This window comes from Chinchilla lanigera, unplaced genomic scaffold (genome assembly GCF_000276665.1).
Source record: "Chinchilla lanigera isolate Chin_1 unplaced genomic scaffold, ChiLan1.0 scaffold00046, whole genome shotgun sequence".
Lineage (NCBI taxonomy): Eukaryota > Metazoa > Chordata > Mammalia > Rodentia > Chinchillidae > Chinchilla > Chinchilla lanigera.
The window spans coordinates 13,901,730-13,922,933 of NW_004955447.1; the positions used below are offsets into that span (position 1 = coordinate 13,901,730).

The following is a 21,204-nucleotide window of genomic DNA, read 5'->3' on the forward strand; positions in this document are numbered from 1 at the left end:
GCTCAGAGGGCGTGTGAGGGTTGGAAAAGTGATAGAGCAAAGGCAGGGAGCTGACTTACGGACTCAGGCCTGGATTGGGGGAGTGGGAATGGGGGTGAGAAGGAAGCGGGCAATATAAAAACTGTTTTGTCTGTAGAATTTGAATTCTTTGTTTGTCCAAGTGGATACAAGAGGGGTAATTTCCAAGCCTGGGAAACCGAGTGAATTTTTCCAATGTGGTACAGTTTCTTGCTCCCAAATGAGTTTATAACCTTTAGACCACCAGCTATGGAAGCACACATTAGTCTTGCCTTCTCTTGTGGGGAGAGAATTGCATCTGTGTCCTGCCCTTTGCTACAGAAATGTGAGTGCACACAAAATTTATTCAAGTCTGGCTTGTGTGCCGTTTTCCCATGCGTTTGTGAACCAAGGGGTTAAGAAAGAAAAAAAAAAAAAAAGCAAAGAAATTCAACAACAAAATCTTGGTTTTTAAAGCTCTGGGATTCTAAACCAACTGTTGCCATGGTTTCAGGAGTCTGACATCAACATTTCAAGGTAATCCCAAGATCTAGATATCGCTACCAAGTTCAGGTAACAAGGAACAATGAACGTGCCATACCCCACTAGTGACAGAAGTCTGTTCAGGCTGTGCAAGTGCTTCAGATTGGCATTCAGCTTGATCACTGATGCCGTATTCCTAATTATAGCATGACACCATGCAGAAGCGAGGCTTTTTAAAAGGCTGGCAAATGGCATTATTTTAATAAGTCATTAGGAAATTGCTTTTTGAAGATGCAATGAAAGTACAAGTTTCTCAATTAGGGGAATTATGTGGAATTGATGAGATATTTGAGCGCGCATGATCTGCAACTAGCAGTCCATCTGAAGCGGACCAAGCCATTGGGAAGGCTGGCTAATGAGCTCCAGGGTGATCTGATTCATTGCGGATGAAAAATGATGATGGAGGCTATAAAGGGAAGGTGTTACAAGACTGCTCCTCTCCCAGCTGCACCCATCAAAATCTAGTTGACCTTCACCTTGTCTTTAGAGCTAAAATAAAGCCATCAAGACAGAGCAGTCTTTAGAGGATTAACCAACCCTACTTAATGATATATACTAGCACAAAACATAAGTGGTTATTAATTAATTGGACAACCCAATAATATTGATATTGTGTTTGAAGGTATTTGTAAGTTTGAAACAGAAGCAAGCTGCGAGAGGGCAACAAATCTCTGAATAAAATATCTTGTAGCCCTTTCCATGCAGCCATGGGAATATTTTTGTTTAAAACTCCCACCCACAGTAACTGCTACCCAAGTTTTGGAAAGCACTCTGTAGACGCTGCATTCATGTGCACCACCCTGTGTGCAGGTAATGGTGTGTGTGTGAAGGGATAGGGGAGAGAAAGAGCACATATTTATTACTTCATTTTCAGATTTGTCAGAGTATTGATACCATAACTCAGATTAGCAGCTGTACAATATGGAAACGTGTAGGAATGCTCCTTAGCCATTTTGGAAACTTCCTGTGAGAAACTGCATTTCTTTAAGGTTCTAGTAACTCACCATTCTCAGAAATGGATTTGTACATTTAAGAGGCCAACACAGCCCTCTTCTTTGGAAGTTTGCAGGGAAATTGGTAGCCCTGTTTGAGCTCTTCAGGGAAAAACAGGCCCGGGATTTGCAGTGATTCAGCAGGTTTGGAGATGCTCACTCAGCCCTAATGTTCAAATACTTCTTTAAAATCTCTTCATGGATCTTTGCTTTTGACTTTTGAAAGACTTTAAGTTCGACAGATATGTTTTAAGGATTGCCAGTTTATCTTCTGCGGCCAAGATTAGTTGAAGTCAAGAGGGAACATCAGTAAGAAACCAGGGTCAGATGAACAGCTCAGAGTAGAAAGAGTTTATACAGTATATGCATACAAATAAATGTATATACAGTATGTGTATATATACACACAGCATTATTCTGAGGACTACCTATAAGGACAAAGTCTAGTGACATTAACAGAAAATTATAAATGGTTCAGGGCCTGGAAAACAAACTTTTACTCCCTGAAATTTCAGGACAAATTTTACATTATCTACTTGAGTTGCCAAAGACGTCAAGATTGGCTCTATTCTATAGAGAATTAAACTATGAAATAAGATTCTTAAAAATAAAAAGACATTAATGCTGCCTAGCTGTTCTGTTATGTTTGACACAATTTGTAGTCTGAAGACACTGAAACTTTGGTCTTACATCTGAGCAAAATTCCTGGAATGGCTCGGTTGTCCCCAGCATGAAGGAGAACAGACACATTTTTCAAAAGAAGCAGCTGACTTGCTAAAGTTCTGACATATCACAAACATTTTGATTTTGTGATCAGACTGGATGGTGATTTACTTATCCCCTGACTTGACTGTCAGGTAATTCCTAAGTTTACTTCTCAGCCAAGAACTATTTCAACTCTTCAGAGCAATAGAAGGCAAGGAGAAAGGAAACACAAAGATATTATAAAGCTATAGCGGTGGCTAAAAAAGCAGGAAAAACAAATGGAAATCATTTAATTTGCATTGTACCTGTGAGAGAAGAAACCAAGGCCCCATTTTACATCTGCATCTCACAGGTCTATTTTGAGAGTTCAAAGATCTCCCCAAGGTACCTCATTATTCTTCTCAAACAGCTTTTATTTCCAGAGAATTCAACTGTGAAATATATAGAAATTATTTCTGAAACTAAGAGCAAAGTTTAAATCTGCTTTACCCTTGAGTGTTTCATTATAGTCTTCTGGAATCTACTGCCCCAAAGTGGTGTACAACGGAGATATGCCAGCATGGAGGTTGCTATAGTGGTTACAACCCTGGGTTTAAAATGCACTTGTGTCTAAGAAACAGAATCCTTTACCTGTCTCATGCCATCAACCTTCCCAAGGAGCTGACCAGTGTGGTTATTGCTTTGGCGCCCTGGAACATTCCAAGAGTCACTAAGATGAAGTACTGTGTTTGGCTGAGGGATCCACTTAGGAAAACAGCAGCAGGATCAGTCCCGACGGCCCCTGACCATGCCTCTCAGGGTCTCACCAGAGGCCATCTGCGCCCTTTCAGGCAATGCACCATCAGTTTATATCATAGTATCAAACCAGTTACCCCAACACAACAGCTACCTTCACCTGGCATCTGGTGTTATGCCCTTCAGTAATGGTAATATGTGGAACTGACTCATTTAACAAGTATTTCTTAAATATTACCTACATGCCAGTCAACATATTAAGCACTGGGAATCCAAAACAGAATGAGACCCAGGAGCTGAGTTTTGCTAAGGAGACAGAAATGAAAATAAACATAATACTTGAAAGGGCAGGAAGAGAAGCAGCAGAGTTTAGGAGCCTAGTGAAAGACACAGTAAATATGCATTAACCATGACTTCATTCTTATATTCCTCTACTCCTTTTCCCAGATTGGTAGTGGGAACACAAAGGCACTTGCAGAATGTGTGTTCAGATGGGTGGATGGATGCATGCATGCATGGGTGAGTAGAGGGATGGATGGGTGGATTGGAAGAGTGAATGAGTTAATAAATTTAAAATGAATTAACAACTCAAGGAAAAAAAGCTGACACAGCATATGTTCTTACTTTAGATTGAGGAGATCTGGCCTAGGTAGCTGGAAAGTACAGCTGAACTTATGGCCGTATCTGAACATTCAGAAAGGCTGAATAGAATACTACAGATGATCAGATAAAATGAAGGCCATCAGTTGTTTCTCTGGGAGTATACAGACCCAGCAAACTTCAGTTCATTCACTTACTTATTTGTGCTCAAGCTCAGCTCAGCCCAGCCATCAATTTCTGAGCCATAACTTTTCCAGCTCTAAATCCCACATACAGTTTAGGCCAGGGCCTCCGTTAGGCTCCCAGAATCACATGCTCTTGCTTCATCACTCTGGTGTCAGCTTGTTATTATAAGCAAGAATTGGTGTGATTTATTTTTAGGCTCATTCCTGCCTCCACTAGTAGGATATAAGACCAACAGGAAGAGTAGGGGCACCATCTGTTTTTGCTTCCCAGAGACAGCTCCCACAACTAAGGTGGTGCTTGGCACATAGAAGGTGCTAAATAAATATTTGTTGCCTGAGTAATGAGAAACACACCTGTCTCAGCTTCTGAAATACTGTGACTGTGCAAGAAGCAAGGCTTTTAAGAGTCCTGTGTTTGCTTTTCAGAAAAAAAGGAATCTTTTAATATTCACATGCAGACATTGAAGAAATAGGTCTTTCTTTTAAGAAACATGCACATGACTTCACCTGAGTCACATGGATCTTGATCACTCAGACAACCTCAGCTGGGGAGTGACCAATGTCACCATTGTGGTTCTAGGGAACCAGTAAATAGCATTCATTGCTCTTTCTCCTAGTTCAGCACCAATGGATAAGTAAAGGTGATGCACTGATAACTATGGACCAGGCACCTGTTAAAAGGGGTTTCTCTCCATCTGTCACCCAGATTATTTGTGAACCTTTCCTGTCCCTTATGTGCACATAAGACCTTGGGAAAGCCCAGCTATATGAAGGTTGGGATCTGTGGGACATATACACCTGCAACAAAGGTTCTTCTCATTTTACCTAAAATAATGCAGGTAGTGAGGGAACATATCCAAGAGCTAAGGGTGTTTCTGCCTTTGAGAATCATGGACCAGTTGGGTAAACATCAACACACTTACAGTGACTCCTCAGTTCACAAACTTAATTCTCCGCATGACTCTCATTGCAAACCGAATTGGACAAGAACAAAATCAAATTCAGTGGTATAGTTCAATGCTGACCTTATGGGGAAATGTGACTCTGTTCCCAGCCAATAGTTTGTGACCAGAATCATAGCAAGAATTAAGTTCATAGACCAAGGTACCACCGTATAGGGGAGCACCTCCATACTCCACTGTCACAGATGGATCAACTAGACAAATATATTAACAAAGAAATATCAGTGTTGACCAAAGCTTTGAGCAAATGGACTCAGTAGATATCTACAGAGTGTTCACCAAACAATAAAAGAATACACATTCTCCTCAGCAGCACATGGAAATTTCTAGCCACATACTGGCCAAAAAGCATGTTTAAGTAAATGCGGAAGAATTCAAATTATCCCTTGTATATCACTAGATCATACCACAGTGAAACTAGAAACCAATACCAAAAAAATTATGCAAATACATGGAAATTAAATAATACATTCTTGAATAATCAATAAGTCACAGAAGAAATCAAGGAAGAAATTAGTTCTTAGAATCAAATGATAGCCGGGCATGATGGCACCTATCTATAACCCTAGCACTCTGGATGCTGAGGAGGGAGGATTGCTGCAAATTCAAGGCCAGTTGGGGCTACATAGTGAGTTTTAGGGCAGCCTGAAGTACACAGTGTGATCCTGTCTTGAAAACAGAAAAAATAGAATCAAATGATATTGCCAGTACAATATACCAGAATTTATGAGACACAATGAAAGCAGTCCTAAGAGAAAGTTTATAGCTGTGAATGCCTACATCAGAAAAACAGAGAGAGCCAAATAAATAACTTAATGATGCACCTTAAGGTCCTGAAAAAACAAGAATAATCCAAATCCAAAGCTAGTACAAGGGAGGAAATTATGCAGATCAGAGAAGAAATTAACGAAATTGAGACTAAAAATTTAAAAGAATCAATGAATCTAATAGCTGGTTCTTTAAAAGAATAAACAAAATAGACAACCCTTAGCCAACCTTACCAAAGTGAAAGAAAGAAGGAAAGAAAGAAAGAAAGAAAGAAAGAAAGAAAGAAAGAAAGAAAGAAAGAAAGAAAGAGGAAGTGAGAGAGGAAGAGAGAGGGCAAGGAGGGAGATATGTACAAGAAAGGAAGAAGTCAAATTATTCTTATTTGCAGATGACATGACTCTTTACATATAAAAGCCCAAAAATTCTACCAAAAGACTCCTAGAATTAAGAGCCAAATTCAGCAACTTGGAAGCATACAAAATCAACACACAAAAATCAATAGCATTTCTGTACACCATCAATGAACTCACTGAGAAGGAAATGAAGAAAACATTAGAAAAATAAAATACTTAGGAATTAACCCACCCAAGGAAGTTGAGTTTGCTCCTTTACAATGAAAACAACAGAACTCTGAAAAGGAGATCAAAGAGAACATCAATAAGGGAAAGATACCCTCTGTTCCTGGATAGGCAGAACCAATATAGCAAAAACAGCCATACTCTCAAAACTGATATACAGATTGAATGCAATCCAAATCAAAATTCCAACAGCATTCCTTGCAGAACTAGAGAAAAGAATCCTAAAATTCATATGGACCCAGGAGAGACCCAGAACAGCAAGAGCAATCCTGGGCAACAAGAGCAAAGTGGGAGGCATCATAGTCCCAGATTTCAAGTTGTATTACAAAGCTACAGTGATTAAAAGAAACCAGCATGACATTGGCACAAAAACAGACATACGGATAAATGGAACAGAACAGAGAACACATAAGCAACCCAGGTACATTCGGCTATCTGAGCCTTGACAAAGGGGCCAAAAATGTACATTGAAGAGAAAGACCGCCTCTTTAGCAAACAGTGCTGAGAAAACTGGTTATCTACATGCAGAAGATTGAATCTAGACCCGTATCTCCTAACATGCACTAAACCAAAAGAAAAATGAATCAAGGATCTAAATGTTAAAACAGAAACACTTAATCTGTCAGAAGATAAAATAGCTAAAACACTTGAAGAAATAGGTGTAGGCAAGAACTTTCCGAACAGACCCACAATTGCACAGAATTCTTATACCAGAAATAACACCACGAATCAACAAATAGGAGTACATAAAATAACACCAAGAATCAACAAATAGGAGTACATAAAATTAATAGGTTTCTCCATAGCAAAGAAAACAACCAACACAGTGAAAAGACAACCTACAGAATGGGAAAGAAATTTTAGTAGTTATTCCTCAGACAGAGGACTAATATCTAGAATACGAACTCCAAAAAATGAAGATGTCCAAAATAAGACACAATCAAAAAATGGGCAATTTAAATGAATAGACACTTCTCAGAAAAAGTACAAGTGGCCAATAAATATAAGAAAAAATATGCAATATCTCAGCCCACTAGAGAAATACAAATTAAAACAACACTGAGGTTCCATCTTGCTCCATAAAGAATGGCCATCAGTAAATCAAATAACAACAAATGCTAGTGAGACTACAGGGAGAGTAGAACCCTTACATTGCTGGTGGGAATCTAAACTAGTACACCCATTAGGGAATTCAGTAAAAACCTAAAACTAGATATTCCATTTGACCCCGCTATTTCTCTTCTGGATATCTTCCCTAAAGAGTTAGAGACATCATATTTCAGTGATACATGCACACCCATGTTTATAGCAGCACAATCTATAATAGCTAAATCTTGGAAGTGGTCTGTATGCCTACCCACAAATGAACAGATCAATAAAATATAGTATTTATACACAATGAAGTCCTACTCTGCCATTAAGAAGGATAAATTTGAGTCATCTTTGGGAAAATGGAAGTACCTTGGGACCATAATGTTAAGTGAAATGAGTCAGACACACAAGCTTAAATAAAGCATGGTTTCTCTTGTACAAGAAACACAAAATATAAATAATGAGCAAAATAAAAGCTAGGTAATAGGAAATGGGGTGGTAGATCTTTTGCAAATGGGAAGGGGACCAAGAGATGGAGAAGGGGCAGGGAAAGGGGGTTAAAAAGAATTAAGATGTGTTATGTGCACATACCAGTTCCCCACGAGGAACACAATCGTGTGTACTACAGACGTGTATGGATTAGAAATAAAAAAGGAATAATGTGTGGGACAGGAGGCCAGTGAGTTTGTCTAAGGCCCTGCACGTGGAAACAATGAGGCTGGAGGAGACAAGAAACCCAGGGCACTGAGACACAGTGCAGCCTGCGCCCAACGAATGTTAGAGACAAGAGGCCGTGGAACACCCAAGTTAGCCTCCCTGGGTGTCGCAGTTCACGAGTATCGCCACTCTGCACTCCTGATCAGTGTACAATAGCCACTATCCCATATTTTCTATACAGGAGCTGTGAAATAATTTAAAAGAATTCAGAGCCCACAGGTCACACATCCAAGAGGTTCTGATGTCCTAACGTCCTCACAGAGACAGAATCTGGCTACTTGTGTCCCTGGCCTGGTTCCACCCACTGCTGCCCAGGCTTCTCCGACTTCGGCCCCTTTTGGCACCTGAAGCAAACTTCATGGCATGGACACGAAACAGGGCCCAAGCACCAGAGGAACAAAGGGGAGGCTACGTGTCACAGTGACATCTGCACCTGAGTGACGGAGGATTGGCTTAGGAGATGCCCTCCTGTCTGACTGTGACCTGCCAGCATCCTAGACTCTGAGCTCAGCTCCTGGATGCTTAGGTTCCACCCACACTTGCTAGGACAGGGCAGCAGTAACCTCCGGCTTCTGAGCTCTCTTTCCATGCCACACACTGGGCTAAAACTTGGTCACAGTCTGTGTGCTCAGATGGATGCTCCATCGTGCAGAAGGGGAAATGAAGGTGTGAAAGGACCACTCTCTCGCCCAGATTCACACAGCAGGTAATGGAAAGAGCTGGAATTCCAACCCACACCCTTGGCCAGAGACTTCCTCTAGCCATCATAAACTGGGAGGAAATGTCTAGAAAAGCTCCCTGGAGAGAGGGAAGCTGGCCACCTGTTGGCTCTGATTAACACAAAGCAAAACTCAAGAGTAGTAACATTGCTTCTTCTCAGAACAGCTTTCACCTCTAATCTGTTCCTAAAGAGACAGCCCAGAATACTTAGCCCTGAGCCCAACTGGTCACTTTCAGTACCACGAAAGAAGGTCACAGAGAACAACAGGGAGAGCTTTCCCGAGCGCTTTAAATGTTTGTGGTACCCAGTCGCCAAAGGTGGTCCTCCGCATGCTTCCTGGTGTAGCCACACTGACTCAGGGCTGCCCAGGGAAGTGCTGTGACTGCTAGGAGTGTGATAGACATGGGGTTCCTCCTCATCTCACTCTGCAGAACACTTGCTCCTGTACCCAGCCAGTGTGCTGTAAGAACCCCATAGCCCAGGCATGGTAGCACATGCCTACAGTCCCAGCTGTCTAGAAGGCTGAGGCATTAGGATCACAAGTTCAAGCCCAGCCTGGGTAACTCAGGGACTTGGTGAGACAAAAGATAAAAAATTAAAAAGGGCTGAGGCTGTAGCTCAGGGCAAAGGGCCTGGGTTCAGTCCTCAACGCTGAAAAAAAGGCTCAAACTGGAAACCTGACACCGTCATTCCCCCAGGAGCTCCCTCAGATGGCCAGCTGCTGCTGCCCCCTGTATGTGCTCCAGTTTGGAGTTTGCAGCCCTGCCAGGCTCCAGATGTCACAGCCCTGATGACATCAAATGGAACAGAAAAAAAAAAAAAAAACCTGGCTGGGCTCAGCCAACCCGCAAAGTTGTTACAGATAACAAAATGCTGGTTGTTTTGCGCCATTAGGCTTGGCGCAGTTTGTCACACAGTGAGGACTGGATTACAGGTTTCTCTGGCCCCTGGGTTTCTAGAACAGAACTGTCATTATTGACCATCCACTGGGGAAGGTTTCACTCACCACGTGCCCTGGCTTCCATGAGGATTTAATTAAGCCATGTTTCCTTCCTTGCAGAAAAGGTAAAACTGAAAAATTCTAAAACAAAACACAGTCATCACATTGACCATTCCGCAAAGAGCTTCTAGATGAAGCTTATGTTTCACATAGGAGCTATTCAGAATTAGCCTCAACCGTTAGAGACCCTGAACCCCCAAGGACTGGTGAATGGCAAGACTGGGAGGCTGGCGGGGAATCAGGAGTTTAGGGAAAGAAAATGTTTATCTTGTGGCCCTTGTCACAGTTTAAAACTCAATTTGGGCTAATGTCTGTCAGTGGAGAAGAGCTATTAGCAAATAAATTAATTAGGGTCTTGTTGGCTTTCCTAATGTCAACTCTAATTATTTGTTTGTTTGATCTGAGGTATCCTTAAATTATTTATAATCACTCTTGCCAACCAACAAAAGATAGTAAAGTTGAATGTCACAAGTATGTGAGAATTAGAGGAAAGCTTTTATCCTAACTGGGCCATCTCAGAAAGGATTTTCAAAGCCCGAGCCTTCTTTCCAGATAAAGCCTTTTACTGAAGTTAATAAATGACTAACTTTCATAATAAATTTTCAAAACAGGTGATAATTAATTAAATTTGCTTAGGGAAAAAATTCCTAGGTCCAAGGACATTTGCTCAGAATGAAGGGACAAAAGTATTTCTTTATTGTCTTGCTTTCTCTTCCCAGAAGTTGTTTTCTTGCATAGTATGGCTCTGGGATCCATGCTGGGGACCGGTAGGAGCACACGTGTGTGTGTCTGGGTGGCCCATGGGGGCATGGCCTTGGGTCTGTGTTTGGTCCCTCACCCCTTTCTCTCCAGCACTATTCCCCTACTCTGCCTGCCAGCTGCCATGAACTAAGCAGCTTTGCTCTGTCACGTCCTTCTGCCATGATGTTTCTGCCTTGGAGCCAGTCAGCCATGGACTGAACCCCCTTAAAACATGAGCTAAATTAAACCTCGCTTTCTTTAAGTTGTGGGTGTTGAGTATTGTGTCCCAGCAATGGAAAAGCTAGCTAACACACATAGGGTCTGAGAAAAAATGCACACTTATGGAGGGAACTGAGGCAGACAAGTAATCGCTCGGCTGAACAGCATGGACACACCTAGTGGTCCCACAGTCTGGGGAAAAAACCAATACTATCTTCATTGCTCAAAAACACACTTGACCTCTATCACTGCATAAGTCAAGCTTATTTTTCTTGGTTCCACAGCGCAATCTCTGCCTAATTCTTTAGGTGTTCATTTTTACTCCACTTTGTTATAAAAGAAAAGAATCTAGGTTCCATTTTCAGCTTGAGAAAAATGGGAAACTCCTTCTCTCTAGCATGCTGGAAAGTGGCTCTTATAACAAAATAATTACCTAATTAAAGTGCTCAATTGAATCAGTTACCACAAGCCCAATTAAATCAGGCTACCAACAGGAATATATTATACCTGATAAGGACAGTTAGTGAATAGATGGACACAGAGTATGAAGATCACACTCTCCCTTAAACTCCAGCAAGAGACTATTTATTCCTCCTTTTAAAGGGTGCTCATCTTTCCAATGAAAAGGTTTGTTAATATGCCAGTCTTTGGCAGTAAGAATACTACCTGTGCACTAATTCAGGAGCCCAAGGTCAGGTGTTTACTCTGTGAATGAACCCCAAGCCCTGGCTTTATGACAGTGAATGGAATGGATGACTAGTTTGTCATTTATGACATTTATCTCCTTGTTTTTTTTCTTTCATGTGGGGTTGAAGGAGTGTTGGTCGTTCAGTGCAACTGAACATACAAACAACGGAAACTTAACCAGGACACAGATGACAGTTCTCTTTGATCCACGGAAAATATCTGTCCATTTCCTAGCCAGCAAATCACATTTCTTTGAGTTCTGTAATGTTTCCTCATCGTGCTAACAGGGCAAGCTTTTAGTCTTACCTCATTCTTTCCATAAGGTAGAATCCAGGGCTCTTTCCTTTTCCACTTTTGATCTCATAGATTGAGATTTGCCCGTGCACTGAGACAAGCCACATCCAGGACACCCACGATTTCACTCCTGTTCTATCATGGTTTCTTTACTAATGGAGGAGATAGAAAATAGGATACAAGGAATATAAATACAGGAAAACAATATAAGTGGTCCCCAACTTGAGGTGGTTCATTTTATGATTTTTTGTTTGTTTGTTTTTGGCTTTGTGCTATTGCAAAAGTGTTATGCATTCAGTGGAAACCATGCTTGGAACGTTGAACTTTGACCTTTCCCCCAGCTATTGATAGGCAGTCTAGTATTCTCTTGTAATACTGGAGACCATAACTCTCATGAGGGTGGACAGCTAGTGCTCCATGGTGTACTGTGCTGCTACGTTATGGTGTTCAGTGGTGGGGAGTGAAAAATGAATTTTCATTCCGTCTGTGTTTTGGTTCCCATTATCTGACTCAACGTCACTTCTCCACCATCCTTCCCAGGCTCTGGTAATCACACTCTACATTCAGATTGACTCTTCCAGTTTCTACATGTGAGAGAGAACATGCAATGTTTGTCATTCTGCCTGGCTTATTTCACTTAATATAATGTCCTCCAGTTAATGATAGGATATTTTTTTGTGGCTTTTTGTGGCTTATATCTAGGGATAACCCCCAAAGTTTCATGTGCTCATAAGTAGGGCTTTTTGGAGGTGGCTGGATCTAGGGTGTATGAATTTAGATTAAGGGTGTGAGATGACTAAATTAGTCTGCTGATTGGTTTAGCATAGTGTGGATAATGGGAAGGTCCACCTTGGGTGTGGGTGGCACCACCCAAAAGGCTTATAGCCTGGATGGGATAAAAGGGAAAGGAAGGTTTGCTGCTTTGATGCTTCACTGACTTCTGCCTGCCCTGCCATGGACTGTTTCTCCTCTGCGATGCCCCTTTGCCATGTTACCCTGCCTTGGAGCCAGCCAACTATGGACTGAAAGCTCTACAGACTGTGAGCCAAATAAAGCTTTCCTCCTTTAACTTTCCTCCATTAACCAAAACATGGCTGAATATATATATATATATATATATATATATATATATATATATAATGTATTTTCTTACTCATATTTTTCTTATCCATTCCTCATTTATGAACTTCTAGGTTAATTCCATGTCTTAGCTATTCTGAATAATGCAGCAATAAATATGAGGGTGCAGGTATCTATTTGATATGCTGATAACATTTCTTTTGGGCATATATGAAGTGGGATATCGGAATCATACAATAGATTCATTTTTACTTTTTTTAGAAAATTCCATACTATCCTTCATAATGGCTATACTAATTTATATTCTAACTAATCATGTACAAGAGTTCCCTTTTCTTTAATTCCTCATCGGCATTTGCGTTTTGTCTTTTTCTTAATAGTCATTCTAACTGGAGCATGATAATATTTCATTGTGCCACTGTGGTTTTGATTTTCATGGCACTGCTGACCAATGATGAAGTACTGTATTCTGGAGTGCAGTGGGTGACTACAGTTCACAACAACCTGTTATATATTTTGTATGACTAGAAGGGAGGAAATATTGAGCTTCTCAATCTTTTTTTACCATTCTTTTTAAAATTAAAAAAAAATAACAAAAACAAAGTTTTTGATAAGGAGGTAAAAACACTAATAACCCCTATGTAACCAATATACATAGTATACATGAGATGTCATACTGTGTTTCATAAGCATGTATAAATATTATGTTGATCAAACTGATTTTAAAATGTTTAAAGAGATAGAAATGTTAACTATCTGATTAGCTCTTTACCCATTATATAGATGTACTGCAATTATTACCCAAAAATCATTCAATAAAATTAATAACTCATAACATTAATTACTTTTAAAATGCAGGTTCAATTTCCAGTGTTTTCAGTGTACCCTGGGTTTACCAGGATGTATCCGATCATAAGTCAAGGAGCATGTATGTTGGGCCGTGCGTGCCAGGCATGTTGCCTATAACTGACTAGTTTGGAATGGCAGGGCAGTAAATTGGAGAGGGGATGAAAAAAAATCACTACATAAGTTTTTGAGGTCAATAAAAAAGACTACCCAGAATCCATTCCCAGAGTTCTGTTGTTCTTGTTTGCTGCTCCTTTCCCTACACACTCTTGTATTTCACAGTAAGTTCCTTTTTTCTGAAGGTGTCTGAGGGAGTCTCTGTTTTTCATTAAAAGTGTGATTACAGGTGGGTGATTTTCTCAGTGTGTGAAACCACCTGAAATGTATAGTGACTGTTTCTGAGATATTTGGGGAGTTCACAGAAATTCAGAAAATGCCTGCCTTAAATCATATGTACCATATATCTTTCTCAAAATAACTTACAGTTTTTACATTCATGTTATAAAGAAAATGTGATGTACACTTGCCTTCATCAAATAGGGATTTGGTTTAACAGATTCCATCCCTACGCTTTTGAAATCATAAAAAGACCTAAAAATTTCACCCCAAAAGAATGAATGCACCCTAATTATTACTACTTCAAGAGCTTTTATCTATCATCAGGGAGCATTTCTTGACTTTGGCTGGCTGATACTCCTAATATTCATTTTCAAGGATTACTATTCACCTTTTTAAAAATATTACCAACGCTTTTTCCTAGTTTTAAAATATCTTTAGGAAATTTCTGTGAGTCTACCGTTCACTTCGCCTCTGAGTCCTTTGAAGCCCCTGCCTGAGTCAGCCCTATAGAGTGAGAAACCAGGGAAGGGGGGCTGCTAGAAAAATGTCCAAACAGAGAGAGCAAGGTTTTCTATCTGTGACGGCGCCCAGAAGACTGAGCTCAGAAACTGCTCTAATGAGAGAATTCTTTAAGGAGAAAGAAAACAGTTGCAAAAAGCAGCTCAGAGCTAGTGAAAATAGAAGGGGAAAATCAGCAGTTTCACATGAATGTTAATGAACACTGAGTCCATGAATCCAAGTAAAGTTTATTGCAAAGAAACAGGCTTAGCTGTGATTATAGTTAAAACACAAAGTTTCCCAGAAAGCACAGATTTTAAACTTAACAGGTCCTCTCATTTCTCTTTCCAAATCTCCATTTCCAGCCTTGTCCCTGGCCCTCCTTCCTTCTAATAACTAAGGCTTTGCCATGTGCCACCTATTGCTCTGAATGAGCCCGCTTCCAGGGGCCTCCTAGAAACCAAGTGCTGGGCTCCTGAGGGGTTTGGTGGTGCTGAGAACAGGGAATGACATGGAAGGAGAAGCATCCTACAGAGCAGACTGCAGGAAGCACTCCCTAGTAAGACATACAGCAGAGGCTGGAGGCGTGTGCAAGTATACTGTCACCCTCCCAGGGACAGAGTATCCTCCTCCTCCTCCTGCTCCTCTTCCTCTGCCTCCTCCTCCTCCTCCAGGCTGATCCTCCTCCCACCCAGCCTCCTCCTCCTCCTCCAGGGTTCCTGGGGTGCAGAGACACCATGGTGACACCCACCCTAGCCACTGACCAATCCGGACACCCGGCCCAAACTAGACAAGGTTTTCCCTCAGGACTTGAGAAATGGGTGCTGAATGGGTCCCTAAGTGACTGCAAACGCCAACCAAACCTTGTTGGTCTTGTGAGCAGAGGGACACGCAGACCCAGGGTCAGAAAGATGTTGCTCCCAACCTCTGCATGAGACAACAGAAAAAAATTAATCTATGGACAGGAATTAATAAAACAAACTCAGAGAGGGAAGCTGAAAGTGTCAGAGAGAGAGGGGTCACAGACCGGTTACCTTAGGTCCTGCCAGGGTCCAGTTCTGACTTTGCTCTCCCCTGACTCCTGCTTACAGTTCCTAGCTTTGAATTTCCTCGGCTCTCTTGTAATCAATCTCATCTCTCCACTTAAACTTGTAAGGATTGTTTATTGCCTTTCAAACAAAGAGGACCAGCACAACAGTGACCATGGTGATGCTGCTGACTAATACTTATTGGTCACTAAGCTCCACACACCTCAGAACATTGATGTGTACATTCTCATCTAATTTTCACGGCAAATATATGAAGTGGGTATTGCTATTGTCCAATTTTTCATGATTATAGAACATGTAGCAGCTATTTGTTCAAGAATGCACAACTCATTCCAAGTGAAATATCTGAATTGGCAGATCTTATATGACTGTCTTGGTCAACACCTTGGGGTCCAAATGGAGCAAATGCAAGCCAACAGTACATTTTACAAAATTGTTTTAGTTAGATTTATCAAATGCCATCAGCTCTGAGATGTTTTAAGTGATAAGAGTTCATCGTTATTTTTTCATTTATTTCCCCAACTTTTTATTTTGAAAATTTTCAAACATAAAATTGAACTTATGGTAAGATGCACATTCTTATCCTTTATTTAAATTCATTTTAGGTCATTTCAATTATTAAAATGTTGCCACATCTGCACGTACATATATATGTATATGTTAATATATATACAAATATACCTTTCTGCTAAATTGAAAATAAGTTGCAGGTAGACACCATGATATCACACTTCCAAACTGTGGTAAGTTCACCAAAGAACAAAAACAAGTTCCTGCAGAACTACAATATCACTACCACACCTGAGAAAGTCAATATTATATTACAGTTGTACTTAATGTATAGTTTGCTGTGGGCTAAAGCGTGTGTTTTCCTCCTTAAAGTCATGTGTTAAAGCCCTGACTCCCTGTCACTGTCTTTGTAGGCTGGACTTTGAGAAGGTAGTTAAGGTTAAATGAAGGACAAGAGTGGGGCCCTGATCTGATAGGATTCGTGTCCTTTCATAAGGAGACACTAGAGCTTTGTCCAGCTGCCTCTTTCTCTCTTGCTGATAACCCTGCCCACACACATGCACACATGAACGCTCGTGTGCAAAGGCTTTAGCTCAGTGAAGAGGCCATTTGAGGACACAGCAAGGAAGCAGCAGTCTACAAGCCAAGAAGAGATCCCCCCAAAAAAACCAAATCCTGCAGAATCTTGAACTTGGGCTTTCCAGCCTGCAGAACTACAGGATAAACTTCTTTTGTCTAAGCCACAGGTCTGCAGTGCAGTATTTTGTTATGGCACCCTGAACAGACTAATGTAGATTTAGAGTTTATGTTCATGCTCCTCCTAGTTAGCAAAAAAATTGTTTTTTCTTTTATTGCTATTCTGTTTGCTTTTCTTTTTTCCCAATTCTGGGATCTCCTCCAAAAAAGAAAGAAAACCACATGCTGCATTGATTGTTGTGTCTCTTTAGTCTCCTTTATTTGGACTCCTCCTGCCTTTTTTGATCATTTGATAGACATCTTCCTTTTGATGATCACTTTATTAAAAAAAAAATATTGCCACTGATAATGGTAAGATATCATCAATTGTTAGATGAATTCTGCTAAGTGTTGAAATTTAGTATGTTAAAATACAACAGGAAAGGTGCGTCTTAAAATCAGTGGGAAGTGGTATTTCTACCTGGGTTTGTTAGAAAGAGAAAGTTGCAGACAATAACTAAAAGTCAGAAAATACATCCACTTGGAAGATAATTTTTTTAAAGAGTAGATGTCTTAGAAAGTAGACAACAGGCAGCAAGTTTATAAAGCTCCCATCCTTAAGTGGGAGAGGAGGACAGCTTTCTAACATAACTAAGAAAGCAAAAGAAGGAAAGGGGAAAAAGCAAATAGGTTTGAACTGTAAAGTTAAGATTTTCATTTAGAAATAAAGTGTTTTTTCAGTTAGAAATACTTGCCAAAATGATTAGGAATGGTTGGTGAGTCTCTTTCCCGAGAGATGTGATCAGAACATTCTAAACTAAGGCTGGAGGAGTAGCTTAGTAGTAGAGTTCATGTCTGAGTTCAGTCTTCAGCACTAATTGCTAAAAAACAAAAAAATGTAAACCAAATTTTGTTAAGCAAAAGCTTGTGGACTGTGGCCTGTGGCCTGTGGCCTGTGGTCTGTGGCCTGTGGCCTGTGGTAGGACAGGAAACAAAAACCATTTTGGAGATGAAATAGGAAAGAAAGAAGCACAGAAATCATCATAAGCAAGTCTGCAATGGGGCAAGAATTTGACTGAAGAATAAAGTCCTGGGGACTGCAGAAAATGTGATCATGAAAAATAAAATCGAAGGCACCAGAAGAGTAAAGGAGATGTGTGGGTAGAGGTGTGGGTAGAGGACCACAGCAGACAAACGTGTGGTAGAGGACCACAGCAGACAAACGTGATAGTATATAAAGGGAACTGCATACTTGATTAGAGAACTGTTGTGACAGGACCATGTTTAATGAAGGTTCTGTTGCTTCGTTTGGTCTGTTGGTTGGTCTGCTGGTTGGCTAGTTGGTTGGTGTGGGGTTTTCTGTATTGTTTTTTGTTTTGTTTTTTTCTTAGCATAACTTGGAACAAGAAAAGACAACACTAGGAAGAGCAGCTAGAGTCACTGCAGTGAGCCAGCCTCACTCCAGACTCAGCATGTCACCACTGAACTCCCAAGCCCTCATACACATAGAAGAAGCCTAAAAATTCACTACTAGAACAGTTCTCTCTGAATTCCTTTAAATCCATTACATTATTTCTCTCAAGCTACCAAAGCGCACATAGCATAGACTGTGTGGCTCTGAGACCCTCCACAGGCACAGCCCCGTGACCACTCCGCCCACCGGGCCCAATCTTCTAACGCGCAGTCAGCTATAATCTCACCCAAGGATGAGTCCACCAAGCCCGCTGATCCCATGACCCAGTCACCTGCCCAAAGCCCCACCTCTGAACACTCGCTGTGGGACATTTTAGATCTAAACCATAACAACACCCACTAAAGTATCGTCAGCCCTTTGAACTAAGGATGCTTATGCTTTCTTCCTGGGGAGAGATTCTAAGAAAGCACGTCATTAAAACCTTAGGATGTGTGGAGTCCAAGCAGAGTGGCGGCTGTGGACTCTAAAGCCTAGCTTTGCCTGCCGTACAGTTTTGGCCACCACCACAATGGCAATGAAAGCATAGGCTTTTCTTGCCTTCCTCGTACTCAGGGAGAGCAGGTATTACACCTAGGATCCCGTGCCCACTAGCAACTTTATTAATTATAAGGTCGGGTCAATCTTAACAACAGGAAGCGTGTTCCAAAGTCTATTATCTAAAACATAACTCAAATCACAGTTCCACGCTTCTTTAATTTTTGATAATGAGCATTTGGTGTTCAGGAGTATATAACGTTGTAAATTGAGGCAGCTAATAACCCTAAGAATTAGCTCTTTTGAAATAAGTGACAAGAGTAACTTCCGGGGTTCTTTTTCCCTCCTGACCTTGATCTTCCACAACCGCAAATACTGCTGAGGCATTTCATTTCCTAGACCATAGCTCTCCTCTAAGTGATTCCAAGAACAGATGTTTGTCTCTAGAAACTGCCGCTCAGGACAGCTTCGTGCATTTACTAGATTCATTGGAATCTTCCTGCCCTTGACCCCAGAACCTAGATGTGCGCACAGAGTGACAATGAAAGGGGGCGGGGCAGGGAGGACTCAAGCGGACAGTTAAGTATGTCCCGCAGAAGGGCCCCATCAGAAGCCCCTTGTTTGTCACCTCTTTCCAGGTGGAGCTGGGCCTTCCTGGGCTTTTTCACATGTAGGGCATCTCCCCCACTGGAGTCACTCGGTGAATGTGTAGTGGCTGAAGAAAATCCGCTCACAGGCAAGGGATGTCACTGCAGTCTTGAGAAGTGTAGTCTAAAGTGCAGTCGGTGGCGGCAGTCCCTTCTCACTAATGAGAGCCGCAGAAGCGCAACGCCAGTATGGAGAGAGCCGGCCACCCCCGGGGCACGGTCGCCCCAAGACCTCCGCGGAGCTCCTTGGCGTTCTCCTCCTGAGTAGAGCACGTCGTCGTCTGCTGACAAAAAAACACGTGCTTCATTCCAAACAGGCAAATGGAATGCATCCTCCGAGTTCACTCTCCGGCCCGTATGCCCCCGAAGTAATTTCGAGGCATTCTGTTTAATTTCCATGATAGCAGATTTATGAATATTTACTGAAATCCCGGATAACAAGCAATGGCTATAGGGAAGCCCCAGGAGAGGGCCCCGGCGCCACCGCATTAGTTTTAACAATAATGGAAGTTTCACAGGCGCCAGCGTGCCTTCCTTCGCTCATTACAAGTAGCAAGCCGCAGCCCGAAGACCTCAAAGCAAATGACTAAAACAACAAAATATGATAAAGTGGGGACCGGGGAAGTCATCTTCCCCAGAAGGAAAGGAATGAGTCCCAGCCATTATCAAATTGCCTGCAGGTCAGAAAGGGACTTGGGGGAGAGGTTGAGATTGCAGACCCGCGGCTCTGTCCTCCCAGGCCCCCTTTCCTCCTTTGATCTGGGTATTTAATGTGTTTTTCATTTATATGTAGATTTCTTTTGGTATGTAGATTTCTACTTTCTGTTGGCTTTACAGCAAGCCCCAAATTTTGACTTATTCGGAATCCCAAATAGACTCTTGCTGCTCTCAGGATATTTTAATACTTGCTTTTCAACAACTTAGATGCGAAAGTGTCTGAGAACCTTAAGTCCAGATACACGGGAGGATATTATTTTTGTTGTTCTCTCTGAACACCCAGAATGGAACCTAACAAATTAAAGACTAAATAATCCACCCAAGATCCCACTCAATTCAGCACCTACACGCTGAGTGCCCAGTGCGTGCTGAGCACACTTCCAGCCCCTGAAGATTCAGCGGTCAACAATTTGGAAAAAAATTATCGCTGTCAAAGGCCTTACCTGAGGGAAAGAAGGAGATGTAGAGTCTGATTAAGCCCAGGAAGAGGTAATGAATGAACTGGACACCGGTACAAAAAATGAAAAAGGAGACAGGGGAAGGCGTTGAGGAACGCCAGAATTGGGCAAGGAGACGGAAGAGGGGTGACCGCCACGCACGCAGAGACTCTGAGGAGAGGACCCTGCCCAGAGCACCCCGCCACAATAGAGGGCACAAAGGCCTCTGAGCTGGAGTCCGCACTGAGCCGGAGTCTGCACTGACCCAGCCATACACCTACCTTCTGGGATACTCTCCCGACTCTTAGCGATGCAACGCTGACATCGGTGCTAAGGTGGCACCATTAGCGAAAGGTGGACGGGCCCTCTTTGTAGCTTCTAACCGGTCTACATCATTTTGAAACAAAAGGTTTACAATGAAATTCTTTCATGGAGTCTAACCTTCACTCAGCTGTTCTGATCCCACTGTGTTTCCTGCTAATAACTCAGATCATCCTAAAGCAGTTATTTTTAGTAAGCATTCAGCTTTGTAGATTAAAAACTCTTAAAAACAGCACTGTTTCAAGTTCTTTTTACTCTTTTCTGCAAAGAGAGAGTGGCTTTCATTATGTTTCAGAGGACACACCAGGGAAACCCAACTCTGCTGATTTTCAAACGGATTTAGCAGCTTCAGAAAGGAGGGTTTCTCAGGCCTACTGCATATACACTCTTCTCTGGCTGGAGGTGGATGGGTGAGATGCTCCGTAAATGCTGATAGAAAACCGATAAGCTGAATCACATTCGATTAGCCGCGCAGTGTTACTGAGGGCATCAGAGAACCCTCAAGTGCTAACGTGGGGTAGACTATGCACTACACAGAGGTGAGATACTAACGCCTAGAAGGACAGGTGGAGGTTCTTTTCATTATTTAAAATAAATGGAT

General features: G+C 41.7%; 1 long non-coding RNA gene across 2 annotated transcripts in view; it reads right to left on the reverse strand.

The window, feature by feature from the left end:
- The window catches only part of LOC106149487, a 39,723-nt gene extending 24,295 nt beyond the window's left edge, over window positions 1-15,428 (reverse strand). For both annotated transcript variants that reach the window (XR_001235709.1, XR_001235708.1), the window contains exons 1-2: window positions 15,334-15,428; window positions 11,549-11,688 (exon numbers count right to left, since the gene is read on the reverse strand). This is a non-coding gene — a long non-coding RNA (uncharacterized LOC106149487). The remainder of the gene's footprint in view (window positions 1-11,548; window positions 11,689-15,333) is intronic.
- Window positions 15,429-21,204: the final 5,776 nt, after the last annotated feature.